Raw genomic sequence first — 18174 nt, forward strand, 5'->3', positions numbered from 1 at the left:
GCTCCACTGAGAGGAAACGGTTATTGTTGCTGGGGTGAGGAGCGGTCACCGGAGCGGGATCGGTCAGGGGAGCCGGATCGGTCGGGAGAGCAGAATCGGCCAGGGGAGTAGGGGTGCCGTCCATACCTGCGCCTGATGTGATTCCACCGATGTCGATCTGTTCCGTTGACGTGGACACTGGAATCGGCTGCAGCCCGGACCGCGGCTCTTCCGGAGTCACCTCTTGATGTGGCTCCGCCCTCCATGGGTCCGTGGCTGGGATAGGTAGGCTCGGCTCCTCCACTGGTGGCTCCAAGGAGTTCAGGTCCTTCACCGGCGGTGGACGCGAGTCCGCCTCTGATGGGTGAGGGCAGGTCGGGATCACCTCGCCGTTGCTTGGGCACTTGCTGCTCATCGTCGCTGTCGGGCATCCGGCGGCAACGCATGCACCTGGCTCCGCCATTTCTCTGAGGTCGGGTTTCTTCTTCACCTCGCTCCCGCCGTTGCAAATCAGGGGGCGGTTCTCCTCTGCTGCTGGGTAGGTCGTCTTCTCGCAGCAGGAGTCAGAGGGGGCGGTCGCTACTTCTGGCGCCGCTTTGGTAGTCTCCTCCCATGGCACGCCCTTTGTTGTGAACTGTGTTTCTGGGCTCCCTCTGGTGGTTACTAACGGTATTGTGTTAGGCATGTCTTGTTGCAGGCCTGAGCTCCAGCTGTATCGTTAAGCAGCGAGTGTTCCCTATTTTAGTTCTCTTCTGGACTCAGTCTCTTGCCTGGCATCGTTGTATCCAGACCTATTTGGTCTCCTCCGGATTCCTTTCTGTCTGTCTCATGCAAGAAAAGCTAAGTCCGTTTTGTACTTTTGATCATTTGCATTTTCCAGTATTTTTGTCCAGCTTGCTTACATTTGATTTTCTAGCTCGCTGGAAGCTCTAGGGGGCTAATATTCTCCCCCCACACCGTCAGTCGGTGTGGGGGTTCTTGAATATTCAGTGTGGATGTTTTTGTAGGGTTTTCTGCTGACCGCATAGTCCACTATCTATTTTCTGCCTATCTAGACTAGTGGGCCTCACTTTGCTGAATCTAGTTCATCTCTACGTTTGTGTTTTCCTCTTGCCTCACCATTATTATCTGTTGGGGGCTTTCTATCTCTTTGGGGTTCAATTTCTCTGGAGGCAAGTGAGGTCTTATTTTCCCTCTAGGGGTAGTCAGTTCTCCGGCTGGATCGAGACGTCTAGAACCAACGTAGGCACGTTCACCGGCTGCTTTTAGTTGTGTGTGTTAGGATCAGGTATGCGGTAAGCCCAGTTTCCACCTCCCTAGAGCAGTATTTTGGTTTTTGCTATTTTGTCGGTATATCAGAGATCCTCTACCACTGGGATCATAACAGCCCTTCTTCTTCCTCCGCGCTCCCTGGAACGCTGCAATGGCGGCAACTTTTGGCGGGAACTTTTGGCGGTAAATGGCAACACACAGTCTTTGCAATAAAGCACAGTCCAAGCACGATAAATCACAGTTCCAAGGCACACATGACCTGATTTTTCAGGCTTAAGTAGATCCTGTTCGTGACGCCAAGTTGTAGCGCCCTCACTGCCGCAGGGCCGAGGGGTACCCGGTACTGGGCCTCTGAGTCTCTGCTCTGGGGTTGTCACGGTGGCTAGACCCGGTCCGTGACCCTGCTGAGGGGCGTACAGTGATAGATGTATGTGGATAGTGGTGGTGGTGCGGTGCAGTAAATAACGAGGACACCAGGTTGCAGTCTCTTTACCTCTTTACTGAAGATCTCTGAGTCCTCAGTCCGGAATACGGTTCACCAGGCTGCGCAAGTCCGGCCGGTCCAATGGCACCTCCAGAGTTCTCTTTGCAGGTGGAAATCTGTGCCTTCCTGCTAGCGCTATGTGTTGTGGTCCTCCCCTGCTGTGCTTACGGAAAGTCCCCACAACTGTTGTGTCTGTTTCTCGTGTTCCCTCACAACAACTCGATTAGATGATGTTCTGCTAATCCTCCGTCCCTCCCGGTGTTATGGTTGGGACGCACCCGTATGACGGGTAGGCTCGGAGCTCTTCCGGGACCCTAGAGTCGCCCCTCTCCACAGGTTGCCCCCCAAGTCTGCATAGGTGATTTAGGTGAGACAGCCCGCCTGTGACTGACTGTCCTGCCGTTGGTTTGAAGTATTGCTTGGAGCTGGATATATGAATACTTCCTTGGCGTTCCGGCCGCCGGTTGTGCGCCTCAGTAGGATGTTGCCTCGGTCTTACAGCACGACTCCTACTGGTATTCTCCTTCTTGCTATGATCTCGTTTCTCACTCAGCACAATATATCTCGCTTCTGATCCTTTCTTAGGGCACCGCCGCTATGCTGAGCAGGCATGGTCCCGTGACGTTCCTTCTTGTAGCCAGGCCTCTGTCAGGGTCCCAAACCTGACAGGGGCCCTACCGAATCTTCCCCCACAACACCCTCTGCCACCAGGTGTTGTCTGGTTCCAACCCAGTCAGCTTTCTGTCTAACTTCCTGCCTGACCCCCAGTTTACCCACACGGTGAGGAGTGGCCTAATAAATAGCACCCTTAGCTCCCCCTGGAGGCCCGACTGTGAAATGTATTGGTGTATGTGATACCTGGTCAGATGAACTCCTTCAGTGCCATCAGACGTACCATAGCCCCCCTTAGCGGCGGAGCCACAGTACTGCAACGACCAGGACTCTGGGGCGCTGCACTAGGAGCATTAAAGGGGATGTCCAGGTTGATGATGAGTCTGCAGTCATTCTTTGTGACTGCAGACTTCTGAGATCTCACAGTGCGCCCTGCACGCTGTCAGGATTCTCTCGTGCTGGCGATTTACATACAAGCGGTCACATGCTGACTAGATATGTGTGGCCTCACTCAATGATAATGAACGTCTAGTCGGAATGTGGTCAGAAGTATACAAATCACATGCTTGTGCTGACATGACCGTCCACTGGCAAGGGAGAATCCTAAAAGTGTGCAGTGCATGCGTTGTGAGAATTCAGAAGTTTGCGATGTCAGTATTCAGCTCTGCAGGTTCCAGTTGTCGTCACATGGACACTTCACTCATATGCGACTTTCATACTTGTGGTCCTGTGACAACGAGCTTCTCCTCTGGTTCTCTCAGTTTTTCACTGAACATTGAGAGCATTAGGGAGAGGAGCTCGTGGGTACATGACTAAGTGTGAAAATCGCATATGTTCTGGGGGGGGGGGGGGGGGCCAAACTGAATTCTTGCCCTGGGTGCCAGAAACCCTAGATACACCTCTGCCAGATTTGGAGTGTGTCAGCAAGACATTTGAAAAGAAAATCATAATTTTCTATTCTTTTAAAAGATTGTGTTTCTGTATCTAGCAGATGCGTGACTGGTACAAAATGGGTAGAGATAATCGTACGTGACAATTTACCAGGGGTAATAATATTCATTACACCGCATTTGGAGTGTGTCAGCAAGGCGATCTTCAAAAAAAATAGCCACACAGTGCTAGATACAGTGAATTTGTACATAAGACCTTTGTAAGGGTACTTGTGAAAAATAAAGCCAGTATTTTTTGGTTACATAAGCGTAACGCATTCAAGAGCAGAAAGGGTGATGTTAAGGGACGTGGATGTGGTGGTGCCTGCCAAGGACGTGTGACAGATCCGAAGGTGACTGTATCTAGTTCTAGGTTCCTGTCAAAATTTGGTCAACGCACTACACCACTAATGAACCCAGACAAGTGCGAGGATGTTGTTGGTTGGATGGCAGACAAAGGCTCCAGTGTGTTGACAAGCAGTACCAAGAAGTCTTTCACAGGGTCCAGTCTCAGTAACCAAAAGGCTGGGCCTCTGAATCCTCAACCTGGTCCTTCATCCTCCCCCCATCAATAGTCCCAGGAGACATATGACTCCAATGCTGGCCACTCTGAGGAACTGTTTATTTTCCCTTGTAATTTGTCAGGCCTCTCAAATTGCACCATTAAAGAGGGTCAAGAGGAGGTCGAGTGCAGTGATGCCCAAACCTTTGAGCACCCACAGCCAGAAGAAAGGTACTTTGGGGAATGTCAATTGATGTCTGAAGAGGTGGAGGATAATCATAAGGCACAGTTATGATCAGGTCAGCCTCAAATCGCAGCTCAGAAGGAGAATCAGATTGAGGAAGTGGGAGCCGACATGGTCAATGATGAGGTTGCTGATCCAACCTAGCATGGTGGCACGCCTAACGAGCACAGCATTGCAGAGAGGTACGAATCCATAGCAAGAAAACAGGCAAGAAGAGGTAGTGGTTTGCCCAGAGGTAAAACTCAGTCAACTGTTCCATAGAGCCTCCCAATCAGCTAGCAGCTAGATTACAGGCCAAGGGTGCGTTGTTCCCATGTATGGCAGTTTTTTTCTGAAAGGCTTTCAGATAAAACAACTGTAATTTGCATCATCTGCCAAACCAAGCTAAGAAGAGGCAAGAACACTGCCAACCTGAACACCATCAGCATGCAAAAGCACATGGCAGCCAAGGTGGGCAGAATGCTTGGGTACCAAATCTGTGTCTGAGGGTGAAACCACTGCCCTTTGCCCTGTGTTACGGCCTTCCCAATCTGCTGACCATGAAGCAGGCTCTGATGCCTCCTGCCCACAACCAACAGTTGCACACACAGACCAGTCAGAAACCACGTCCACTTTGTTGTCCCAGCGGAGCATACAGTTGTCCCTGCCCCAGATATTTACTAGAAAGCAAAAATATCTAGCCACCCACCCACAGCCCCAAACGCTAATGACCCACATTGCCAGAACTGGAAATGGTGGAGTCTGGTACAGAGTCAGAGGCTGGCACATCACACATCTTACCCACACCAACTTACATCATGGTTGCATTCTCCTCATATTCCACTTCCTGTCTCTCCTCCACCTCATCCTCAGCGGATCTAGCCTCCCCATCACTCCCCAGCTGGATAATCTGCAGCACTGCCTTCTCAAAGTGGCAGCAAGGTGAAAAAGCTCACAACGCAGGCGAGCTGTTGAAAGGGACAAAAGAACAGAGCGATCAGTGGCTGTACTCCAAACATATCTGGTTGTGTGTGATAATAGGAGTAACTTGGTGAAACCTTTAAAGCTTGACAAGATGATACACGTTTCATGCATGGCTCACGTGCTGAGCTTGGTTGTACAGCGGTTTTTAAAAACATACCCTTACTTGCCTGACCTACCTGCCAAGGCATGCTGTGTCAGTGCACATTTCCGAAAGACATCTCAGACTTTCGCTGATCTAGCTTCGCTGCAGCAGCGTTTTAATTTGCATCGTCACCGACTGATTTGTGACCTGCCCACATGCTGGAATTTGACATTCCATATGTTGGCTAGGCTTAGTAAGCAGCAGAGGGCAGTCTCTGAATTCCAGCTTCTCAATGCCCATCAGAGTAATAATCAGCCCCAACACATAGCAACTGCCGAGTCGGTGTGGATCGCTTACCTTTGTGAGGTTCTTCAAAACTTTGAGTACTGCACCAAGATGGTGAGCGCTGATGACGCTATTATGATCATGGATCGCCCCGTCAAGGCAGCGGGGAACTCGGTACCGGGTCCTTCGGTTCACAGGGGGATGTCACCATGGCTGACCCGGTCCATGGCCCTGGGACGTCTGTGTAAAAGGGAAAGGTCTTTAAAGGGATAACGTTTGTGTTCGTGATGCCACCTGTGGTATTCGGTCAGGGTGACCGACGCTGCTTTAAGGGGTCCACTGGGGTGATGTTATGGCAGCTAGATGGTATACCTTCCCACAGGCGAAGTGTATCCCCAGGGCTTCCCTGTGTGTAGATGGTGGATGGTGAGAGGCGCAGAGAAGAACGAGGACACAAGGTTGCAGTCTCTTTACCTTTACTGAAGACTTCAGCATCCACAGTCCAGGGCAACAGATCACAGGGCAGGCAGAGTCCGGCCAGTTTGGAGGCAAGTCCAGAATCCCCTTTGTCCTGGTGGAAATCAGTAGCCTTCCCTTGCGCTGCAGTGTTGTATTTACTTACTGCCTAAGGCTTCACATAAGGTCCTCACAGATGTAATGTCTTTCTCTTTGTTCCCCATATAGGATAGGACTATGACTGGTGGCTTAAAGCTGTTTGTAGGGAATCTAGCATGCCCCAGCCTCTGAGGGGTGCCACCGTGCCTCCTGGGTGTAGGTGCGGACAGGTAACCTGCAATTAGCTGTCCTGCCGGTCTCTGAAGTAAAGCATAAAGGTCCTTTCTCCCTTGGTGTTCCAGCTACTGGGATTCTGCGCCTCAGAAGGAGGCAGCCTGTGTAGGGCTGGTCCCCTTCTGGTATCCTCTCCTTTGCTCTGACTTCCTTTATGCTCTCTGCAATACAGTTCTGCCTTTGATGTCTCTTCCCAGGAGCTGTAGCACTTTAGGCTACACGGCTCCTCTCCTTCCTTTCCCTCTGTCTCTCTGACAGGAACTGAACTCTTTCCCTCCAGATCAGGATGTTCTTATAGGGGAGTTCACCTTAAACAGGCTAAGAGCTCCCCCTTCTGGTCTGGAGTGTGAGCATGTTGCATGCATTGTGTTACCTGACAAAGAGTTCTCCTTCATCACCTTCAAACATAGCATCACTCTCCTCGAGAGGAAAGCAATACCTGTTGTGAATTAGACTTTTTGGCTCCCTCTTGTGGTCACTAGTGGTATGACTCTGGGATTGTCTTTTTTCTGTTTGGCACTCACCTGGGTCGTTAGTCCAGGGGTGTCGCTATATTAACTTCCTGGATCCTTAGTCCAGTGCCTGGCATCGTTGTAATCAGATCCTTCTGTTGCTCCTGTCTGCTGGTCCTGGCTCTTGCAAAATTAAGCTAAGTCTTGCTTCTTTGTTTTTTGAGTTACTTGCTTTGCTACTATTTTTGTCCAGCTTGTACTAAATGTGATTTCTGACCTTGCTGGAAGCTCTAGGGGGCTGGTGTTCTCCCCCCGGCCGTTAGACGGTTCGGGGGTTCTAAGGTCTTTCTTTTCCCTTCTAGGGTTAGTTAGTTCTCCGGCTGGCGCGAGACGTCTAGAACCAACGTAGGCACGTTCCCCGGCTACTTCTATTTGTGGTGCTAGGATTAGATATATGGTCAGCCCAGTTACCACTGCCCTATGAGCTGGTTTTTTGTGTTTGCAGACTTGGTATTTATTCCTGAGACCCTCTGCCATTGGGGTCATAACAGTATGCCAGGCCTACATTGAATGTTTAATGCATTGCAGAAGTGGGATATAAGAAAGGAAATTCTGAATTTTTTTTTTTTTTCCTCTCTTCCTCCCCTTTACCTCTGAGTGGCTTGAGCTTGCTGCAGACATGAATGTCCAGACCTTGATTACAAGTGTGGACCAGCTTGCTGCTCGTGTGCAAAGCATACAAGATTTTGTTACCAGTAGTCCTATGTCTGAACCTAAAATACCTATTCCTGAACTGTTTTCTGGAGACCGATTTAAGTTTAGGAATTTCAGGGATAATTGTAAATTGTTTCTATCCCTGAGACCCCGTTCATCTGGAGACTCAGTTCAGCAAGTTAAAATTGTTATCTCTTTTTTACGGGGCGACCCTCAGGATTGGGCCTTCTCGCTAGCGCCAGGAGATCCGGCATTGGCAAATATTGATGCGTTTTTTCTGGCGCTCGGATTGCTTTACGAGGAACCCAATCTTGAGGTTCAGGCAGAAAAAGCCTTGCTGGCTATTTCTCAGGGCCAGGATGAAGCTGAAGTGTATTGCCAAAAATTTCGGAAATGGTCCGTGCTTACTCAGTGGAATGAGTGTGCTCTGGCCGCAAACTTCAGAAATGGCCTTTCTGAAGCCATTAAGAATGTGATGGTGGGTTTCTCCATTCCTACAAGTCTGAATGATTCCATGGCGCTGGCTATTCAAATTGACCGGCGTTTGCGGGAGCGCAAAACCGCTAATCCTCTGGTGGTGTTGTCTAAACAAACACCTGATTTGATGCAATGTGATAGAATTCAGACCAGAAATGAGCGGAAAAATCATAGATGTCAGAATGGGTTGTGTTTTTACTGTGGTGATTCTACACATGTTATATCAGCATGCTCTAAACGCCTAACAAGGGTTGTTAGTCCTGTCGCCATTGGTAATTTGCAACCTAAATTTATTTTGTCTGTGACTTTAATTTGCTCATTGATACAAAAAAACCGTGTGCACTACTGGAAGGTTTGGTGCTAAGGATAGGTTCCCACACCTTCATAAACTACGAAAAAGAACCTAGCACTCAACTTGATGCTTAGAAGTGAGTTTTATTGTAGTGGTACTCAAACGTTTCGGTCCTACATATGGACCTTCGTCAGTTACTACATGTGAAAAAAACCAGATATGAAAACCATAACATAAATAATAAAAATAACAAAACGATTATACAAATAAAGTATATACATGAATATTGGATAAAGATTACAGCATCTGTTCAAAAATTCTGGTCACTGATATCAGAGTAATATGAGATGGGGAGACTGTCATGATTTCCCAATGGCAAGGAAATAAAAAATAACAAAACGGACTAGCTCTCGGGTGATGGAAACTAAAGTTGACCGTGACCTGAACCTCACACAACACTTGAAGCAGCCGGGGAGTGTTCCTACGATGCCCTAGACACCACGCGCCAGCCGGAGATCTAACTACCCCTACCAGAGGAATATACAGGCCTGTCTTACCTCCAGAGATGTACCCCAAAAGAAGATAGCAGCCCCCCACAGATATTGACGGTGAGTTCAGAGGAAATGACATACGTAGGATGAACAGCAGGTTTAGCATAGAGAGGTCCGCTTTCTAGATAGCAGAAGGACAGGAAAGTGTTACTTCACGGTCAACTTAAAACACTACTCAAAAACACCATCCAGAAATTACTTTAAACTCCAGTGACAACTCATGCCACTTGGAGTGGCAATATCTGTCCACAAGAGCTTCCAGCTGCAGCGAGACACATTACTGCAATCTGGACAAGAAGTTAGCATAAACTCAAAACAAAATTCAACTTAGCTGAACAGGAACTTGAGGCAGGAGAATGCAACAGAATGCTACTGATACATTGTTGGCCGGCATAGGACTAACAGCCAAGCAGCCTTAAATAGGAAACTCCCCTAATGGGTGGCAACAGGTGAACAGAGATAGCAGAAAGCACACAAGTGGCACTACCATCAAACACCACCGGGGGAGCCCACAAACAGAATTCACAACAGTACCCCCCCCTTAAGGAGGGGGCACCGAACCCTCACCAGAACCACCAGGGCGATCTGGATGAGCACTATGAAATGCACGAACCAAATCAGGAGCATGAACATCGGATGCTGTCACCCAGGAATTATCCTCCTGACCATAGCCCTTCCACTTAACCAGATACTGAAGTTTCCGTCTGGAAACACGGGAGTCCAAGATCTTTTCCACCACATACTCCAATTCACCCTCGACCAGCACAGGAGCAGGAGGATCAGCAGAAGGAACAACCGGCACCTCATACCTCCGCAACAATGACCGATGAAAAACATTATGAATAGTAAAAGATGCTGGGAGGTCCAAACGAAAGGACACAGGATTAAGCACTTCCAGAATCTTATAAGGGCCGATAAACCGAGGCTTAAACTTAGGAGACGAGACCTTCATAGGAATAAATCGAGAAGACAGCCACACCAGGTCCCCAACACAAAGACGAGAACCAGCACGCCGATGACGATTAGTGAACTGTTGAGTCTTCTCCTGGGACAACTTCAGATTGTCCACAACCTGTCCCCAAATCTGATGTATCCTATTCACCACGGCATCCACTCCAGGACAATCCGAAGACTCCAATTGACTGGACGAAAAACGAGGGTGAAACCCCGAATTACAAAAAAAAGGAGAAACCAAAGTGGCAGAACTGGCCCGATTGTTAAGGGCAAACTCTGCCAACGGCAAAAAATCAATCCAATCATCCTGATCAGCGGACACAAAACACCTCAAGTAAGTCTCCAAAGTCTGATTAGTACGCTCAGTCTGGCCATTAGTCTGAGGATGGAATGCAGACGAAAAAGACAAATCGATGCCCATCCTGGCACAGAACGCCCGCCAAAATCTAGACACAAACTGAGTACCCCTATCAGACACTATATTCTCAGGAATACCATGCAAACGCACCACATTCTGAAAAAATAGAGGAACCAGCTCAGAGGAGGAGGGCAACTTGGGCAAGGGTACCAAATGAACCATCTTGGAAAAACGGTCACACACCACCCAGATGACAGACATCCTACGAGAAACAGGAAGGTCAGAAATAAAGTCCATAGAGATGTGCGTCCAAGGCCTCTTAGGAATAGGCAAGGGCAACAACAACCCACTAGCCCGAGAACAGCAAGGCTTGGCCCGAGCACAAACATCACAAGACTGCACAAACATACGCACATCTCGAGACAAGGAAGGCCACCAAAAGGACCTAGAAACCAAATCCCTGGTGCCAAAAATTCCAGGATGACCTGCCAACGCGGAAGAATGAACCTCCGAGATAACTCTACTGGTCCAGTCATCAGGGACAAACAGTCTACCAGGCGGACAGCGATCAGGCCTATCCACCTGAAACTCCTGCAATGAGCGTCGCAGGTCTGGGGAGACAGCTGACAATATCACCCCATCCTTCAGGATGCCAGTAGGTTCGGAATCACCAGGCGAGTCAGGCTCAAAACTCCTAGAGAGGGCATCCGCCCTCACATTTTTAGAACCAGGCAGATATGAAACCACAAAGTTAAATCGGGAGAAAAATAACGACCAGCGCGCCTGTCTAGGATTCAGACGCCTGGCTGACTCAAGATAAATCAGATTCTTGTGATCAGTCAAGACCACCACCTGGTGTCTAGCACCCTCAGGCCAATGACGCCACTCCTCAAATGCCCACTTCATGGCCAAGAGCTCCCGATTTCCAACATCATAATTTCGCTCAGCGGGTGAAAACTTTCGAGAAAAAAACGCACATGGTCTCATTACTGAGCAGTCAGGACCTTTCTGCGACAAAACTGCCCCTGCTCCGATCTCGGAAGCATCCACTTCAACCTGGAAAGGGAGCGACACATCAGGCTGGCGCAACACAGGAGCAGAAGAAAAGCGGCGCTTAAGCTCCCGAAAGGCCTCCACAGCCGCAGAGGACCAATTAGCAACATCAGCACCCTTTTTAGTCAAATCAGTCAAAGGTTTAGCAATGGCAGAAAAACCAGCTATGAATCGGCGATAGAAATTAGCAAATCCCAAGAATTTCTGAAGACTCTTCAGAGAAGTAGGTTGTATCCAGTCACAAATAGCCTGAACCTTAGCAGGGTCCATTTCCATAGATGAAGGGGAAAAAATATATCCCAAAAAGGAAATTCTCTGAACCCCAAAAATACACTTTGAGCCCTTCACAAAAAGAGAATTAGCCCGCAAAACCTGAAAAACTCTCCTGACCTGTTGAACATGAGATTCCCAGTCCTCCGAAAAAATCAGAATATCATCCAGATACACAATCATAAATTTATCCAGATATTCACGGAAAATATCGTGCATAAAGGACTGAAAAACGGAAGGGGCATTCGCGAGACCGAAAGGCATTACCAAATACTCAAAATGGCCTTCAGGCGTATTAAATGCGGTCTTCCACTCATCCCCCTGCTTAATCCGCACCAAATTATACGCACCACGAAGATCGATCTTAGTGAACCACTTAGCCCCCTTTATGCGAGCAAACAGATCAGTCAGTAAAGGCAAAGGGTACTGGTATTTAACTGTAATCTTATTCAGAAGTCGATAGTCGATACAAGGTCTCAATGAACCATCCTTTTTACCCACAAAGAAAAAACCTGCCCCTAGTGGAGACAAAGAGGGGCGAATATGACCCTTTTCCAAAGATTCTCTGATATACTCCTGCATAGCAGCATGTTCAGGTACAGACAAATTAAACAGACGACCTTTAGGAAATTTACTACCGGGAATCAACTCAATTGCGCAGTCACACTCTCTGTGAGGAGGGAGAGAATCAATTTTAGGCTCCTGGAAGACATCATGAAAATCTGACAGAAATGCTGGGATCTCAGAGGGAGTAGATGAAGAAATGGGAACCAAAGGAGCATTCCCATGAATCCCCCGACATCCCCAGCTCAACACAGACATTGATCTCCAGTCCAAGACTGGATTATGAATTTGTAACCATGGTAATCCAAGCACTAAAACATCATGTAAATTGTATAACACAAGGAAACGAATAATCTCTTGGTGGTCTGGAGTAAGATGCATAGTCACTTGTGTCCAGTATTGTGGTTTATTGCTAGCCAAAGGTGTAGAATCAATCCCCTTTAGGGGTATAGGAACTTCCAGAGGCTCTAAATCAAAACCACAACGCTTGGCAAAGGACCAATCCATGAGACTCAGAGCGGCGCCAGAATCCACATAAGCATCCACGGTAACAGATGATAATGTACAAATCAATGTCACGGACAAAATAAATTTAGACTGCAAGGTACCCATAGAAAAAGATTTATCAACCTTTTTTATGCGTTTAGAGCATGCTGATATAACATGAGCTGGATCCCCACAGTAGAAGCACAACCCATTTTTACGCCTGTAATTCTGACGTTCGCCTCTAGACAGAACACTATCACATTGCATATGCTCTGGTGCCTTTTCAGAGGTCACCGCCAAATGGTGCACAGGTTTTTGCTCAGAAGATACCGCCAAATGGTGCATAGGTTTTTGCTCAGAAGATACCGCCAAATGGTGCACAGGTTTGCGTTCCCGCAAACGCCGATCAATCTGGATAGCCAATTTCATGGCATCATTCAGACCTGTAGGCACAGGGAACCCCACCATGACATCCTTCACGGCATCAGAGAGACCCTCTCGGAAATTCGCTGCTAGAGCGCACTCATTCCATTTAGTAAGCACCGACCATTTACGAAATTTTTGGCAGTATATCTCAGCTTCGTCTTGCCCTTGGGAAAGGGCTATTAAAGCCTTCTCAGCCAAAATCTCTAAATTAGGTTCTTCATAAAGCAACCCCAAAGCCAGAAAAAACGCATCCACACTTAGCAACGCAGGATCCCCTGGCGACAATGCAAATGCCCAATTTTGTGGGTCACCCCGCAGCAGAGAAATAACAATTTTAACCTGTTGTGCAGGATCACCAGCGGAGTGAGATCTCAGAGACAAAAACAATTTACAATTCTCTTTGAAATTCAAAAAACGGGATCTGTCTCCGGTAAAATATTCAGGCATAGGGATCTTAGGTTCAGACATTGGAGCACGTAAAACAAAATCTTGTAAGTTCTGAACCTTTGTAGCAAGGTTATTCAAACCTGCAACCAGACTCTGTGGATCCATGATTCAAACAGGTGTAACCAAAGCCATTCAGAGATTAAGAGGAGAGGAAAAAAAAAAAAGGCTGAAGACTGCAGTTTAAGCAAGAAGTACAAATGAGCAAACTAAGGAGCAGTTTCAAACACAATAGAGGAAAAAACTTTTCTTATCCTTTCCTGCTTTAGTGCATGGTTTCAACACATCTGGCCGGCCAAACTGTCATGATTTCCCAATGGCAAGGAAATAAAAAATAACAAAACGGACTAGCTCTCGGGTGATGGAAACTAAAGTTGACCGTGACCTGAACCTCACACAACACTTGAAGCAGCCGGGGAGTGTTCCTACGATGCCCTAGACACCACGCGCCAGCCGGAGATCTAACTACCCCTATCAGAGGAATATACAGGCCTGTCTTACCTCCAGAGATGTACCCCAAAAGAAGATAGCAGCCCCCCACAGATATTGACGGTGAGTTCAGAGGAAATGACATACGTAGGATGAACAGCAGGTTTAGCATAGAGAGGTCCGCTTTCTAGATAGCAGAAGGACAGGAAAGTGTTACTTCACGGTCAACTTAAAACACTACTCAAAAACACCATCCAGAAATTACTTTAAACTCCAGTGACAACTCATGCCACTTGGAGTGGCAATATCTGTCCACAAGAGCTTCCAGCTGCAGCGAGACACATTACTGCAATCTGGACAAGAAGTTAGCATAAACTCAAAACAAAATTCAACTTAGCTGAACAGGAACTTGAGGCAGGAGAATGCAACAGAATGCTACTGATACATTGTTGGCCGGCATAGGACTAACAGCCAAGCAGCCTTAAATAGGAAACTCCCCTAATGGGTGGCAACAGGTGAACAGAGATAGCAGAAAGCACACAAGTGGCACTACCATCAAACACCACCGGGGGAGCCCACAAACAGAATTCACAACAGGAGACGCCCCAAGTATCAAGGCTATAAGCTCCACTTAGCCTGAAAAAGAGGATCACCCAGACATAATAGGGAAGAGAAAGGTACATACCGTACTAGAGAATAGTAGGAAGACCATAGGGTCAAGAAGCACAAAAGGCAGCGTCTGCAATTGTATAGAACAAAAACCCCTTTTAAAGGATCCTGTTAGTGGATGGATAGATAATGTGGGGGGATGTGGAAGACATTACCTTTACAAGAGCGTCAGATAGGAGCGGTACTGTGGGTGTACAAATGAAGGGTTACATACCGGATGGGGAGAGAGACAGAGAAAGATCTGCGTTAGTGCTGTAATTACCTGCGGAGACCGTGGCTGCTGGAGAGCATGGACAGACGCGGATTCCACCGCTAGTCTGTCAGGAAGTGACAGAGACTGCCATGTAATAGAGGGCGGGCGGGACCAAGGGAGGCAAAAAGCCAATCCGTGGCTGGGAGGCCGACCGGAAGTGACGTCGCGCTGCGATTGTATGTGTGTGCAGCTAAGTGCCGGGCTGAGAGAACGTAGTGAGCGGAAAAAACGTAGCGTTGTCATGGTAACCCAGCGAAACAGTGCCACTTGTAAGGAATAGAGCAGGTTTGATAGCGCTGAAAGGGAAAGAGACCGTGCAATCAGAAAAAGGGTTGCTTGACTAGACCGGTAATGGTACACATAGACATGGAACTGAAGTGCCCAGATGGGAATCTGTTGAAGGTGAACGGTCTCCTTGGTGATGGTGCTCCTATGTTCTATCGTACTGCCGTGTGACACAATAGGCAGGTGTGGATAGTGGACCTGGTCCAGTGAGACATATGTGAAGACAAAGAAATTTCAGTACAGACGACTCTAATGGCAAAAAAGAAAAGGAGAGTTAGCAAACGGTATAATATACCTCAAATACATAGGTAAAAATTAGACAAGTACATAAACAATTGGATTACTGGAGTCGGTAGTAACCTATGGATTAAATGCATAACACCATATCATTGAGATTTCAAACATTGGAGTGATATAGTCTCAGAGAAAAGAGGCTAGATCATAGTCTCTGTTAAGCCCCAAAGGGTGAAGGGTCTCTAGTGTATGAATCCAAAACGCTTCCCGTCGCTTGAGACGGGCCACCCGGTCACCACCCCTCCGGATAGGGGGGATGTGTTCTATGACCTGAAATTGTAACTGAGACACATTGTGGCCCTGATTGTGGAAATGAAGGGGAATGGGTAACAAAAGGTTCTTCCGGCGTATTGTCGACTTATGTTTAGAAACTCGATCACGTATGGGTTGCATGGTTTCCCCTATATATAGGAGTCCACAGGGACATTTGATTAGGTAAATAACCCACGATGAAGCACATGTGAAGTACTCTGGAATGCGAAATGACCTACCGGACCAGGGATGGTGAAAGGAAGAGCCTTTAAGTACATTGTGGCATTGAGAACAATTGAGGCATGGGAAAGTGCCTGTACGTGGACTCTGTAGAAACTGTTGGCGAGGGGATACAATGCCTGACCCCAGGTCTGCCCTGACTAGAGAGTCCTTGAGGTTAGGTGGGCGTTTGAAACAGGGAAGGAAAGGATTCTGGAATTCAGGTACTTTAGGATATCCCTTGGACAGCAGGTGCCAGTGTCGACGTATAGACCTATGTAAGATGTATGTGAATGGATGATATGAATGAACAAAAGGAATCCGATTGGAGGCTCTATTGGATTGTGGGATAGGTGGGGCTGCAGCTTTTTCCAATACGGATGGTGGGTAACCCCGTTGAGTAAATTTGGAGGCCATTTCCTGGAGGCGGACCGGTCTCAGCTCTGTATCCGACACGATTTTGGAGACCCGTTGGAATTGGGACTTGGGTACCGATTTTTTAGTGGCAGGAGGGTGGAAGCTTGTGAAGTGAAGTAAGCTGTTGCGATCGGTACTTTTTGTGTAGAGATCAGTGCCCAAAGAGCCGCCGGATTGGAGAATGACCATGGTGTCCAGAAAGTTAATCTGAGTTGTGCTATGAGCCATGGTGAAAGAGATGCCTGGCCAGGCCGTGTTAAGCCAGTCGAAGAATGTCGCGAGGGCCTCCAATGAGCCCCCCCATATGCAGAAAACATCATCGATATAACGTTTCCACATGATGACGTTGTCACGAAAAAGTGGGTGAGGGTAAATCAGATCCTCCTCAAAGTCAGCCATATAGCAGTTGGCATATGGGGGTGCTACATTGGAGCCCATCGCAGTGCCACGAATTTGTAGATAAAAATCATCCTGAAATAAAAAATAATTCCGGGTAAGGATAATGGTTAGTAATTCTATACACATTTGAATCTGGTCCGCTGAAAGGCCGGATTTAGTCAGGAGTTTACGGACCGAGTTGATACCCTCCACATGGGGATGGATGTATAAAGATCCTTTACATCCATGGTTACTAGTATGGAGTGTGGAGGAATGGGGCATATGTCTTCCAGGATCTTGAGGAAAGAACCTGTATCCAGGATAAAGGATCTGGATGACCTGATCAATGGGGTGAGGATCTTTTCTAGGTAGATAGCCAGCGGGGAAAGAATGGAGTCGGTGGAAGCGACTATGGGCCTTCCTGGGGGTTTCTCTAGATTTTTGTGGATTTTCGGAATGGTGTAAAACACCGGAGTAATGGGGTGTGATTTAGGCAGAAAATCCCGTGTTTTGGGGTCTAGAACACCCAGTTCGGTATATTTCTCCAGTGTGTCGGTAATGATTTGTTGGTTGCGGACAAAGGGTCGCGTGGTAATTTAACATAAACCGTGGAATTATCCAACTGGCGTTTTATCTCCTGAAGATAATCAGATCTATTCATTAACACAAGGGCGCCCCCTTTATCCGCGGGTTTAAAAATGAGATTGCTGTCATTCTGTAGGCTCCGCAAGGCTTGTCGTTCTATTGAGGAGAGATTGGGAGGAAAGAAAAGTTTACCCCTTTTGATGTCCTCACATAATGATTTAAACGACTCTGTGACGAAGCCAATAAAAGACTCCATGGCATGTGAGCCGTGTGGAGGTCTGAAGTGACTTTTAGTGTAGAGACCTAGGCTACGTGATGAAAGGGGACCTTCTGGGGGGGTGTCTGCAGGCTGAACGGAAGGAGATTCAGGGGATGCGGAAAAGAAGGCCTTCAGTCTGAGGGATCTAAAAAATCTTTGGAGGTCCATTTCGAGGTCAAATGTATGACATTGGTATGAAGGGCAGAATGATAAGCCTTTCTGCAGGATTTTATATTCTGCAACACCCAAAAGTCTATCGGAAATGTTGACTACCAACGGGTTAATACCTGAGACCTCGTGATCCTCCCCAGGGCCGAGTCTCCTCCTGTGTCCATGGCCGCGGCTCGTGGCCTTCTTCTCGGGAAACGGTGTCGCTGGCCTAAAAAACGTGGTGGGAGGGTGGCCGTGGTACCCAACTCTTGTTCCGAGCCTGATGTCGAGTAGTCGGGAGAGGTGCGTTGGACTTGGCGAGATGTATTTCGACGACCGGAGTAAGTGTCCTGCCATCTGTATACCTGCTGGCGCTCGTAGTCCTCTGTGTCCCTGTTGAACTTACTTCGTTTTCTGTCCTGTGTCTCCCGTCGATGTTTGTCGATGTTTTTGGCAATCTGGTCCTTGAGCGTGGTGAGTTCCTCAGGGGTCCCGGATGAAGATAGTTGAGCCTCGATGGTTTTGATGGTCTCGGAGCTAGCGGAAATCGCCTTCTGTAGGTGCTCGATCGTCAGGGTGATAATGTCAAAGGAACACTTGTTTAGTATTTGTTCGTACTTAATACAATATTCAGGACAGTCCCGAAACAGTGTGGGACGTAGTGAAACACGTAGACCCCTAGGGATCCGTTGTGCACGAAGATACTCAGAAAGTGTGGCACAGTGGAGTTCAATGTTGGTAAAGTGACGGAGCTCCCGTTCAAGATCTCTCCCTCTTGCCTCCCTAGGTGGGATTTTCAAGA

The 18174-nt window shown here is 47.8% G+C and overlaps 1 long non-coding RNA gene across 1 annotated transcript; it reads left to right on the forward strand.

Moving 5' to 3' along the window:
- Window positions 1–12545: 12545 nt before the first annotated feature.
- LOC143818165 (uncharacterized) lies at window positions 12546–13330 on the forward strand. The gene is made up of 2 exons (XR_013224354.1): window positions 12546–12623; window positions 12660–13330. It is a non-coding gene; the product is annotated as an uncharacterized LOC143818165 (long non-coding RNA).
- Window positions 13331–18174: the final 4844 nt, after the last annotated feature.

Source organism: Ranitomeya variabilis, chromosome 3 (assembly GCF_051348905.1).
Source record: "Ranitomeya variabilis isolate aRanVar5 chromosome 3, aRanVar5.hap1, whole genome shotgun sequence".
Lineage (NCBI taxonomy): Eukaryota > Metazoa > Chordata > Amphibia > Anura > Dendrobatidae > Ranitomeya > Ranitomeya variabilis.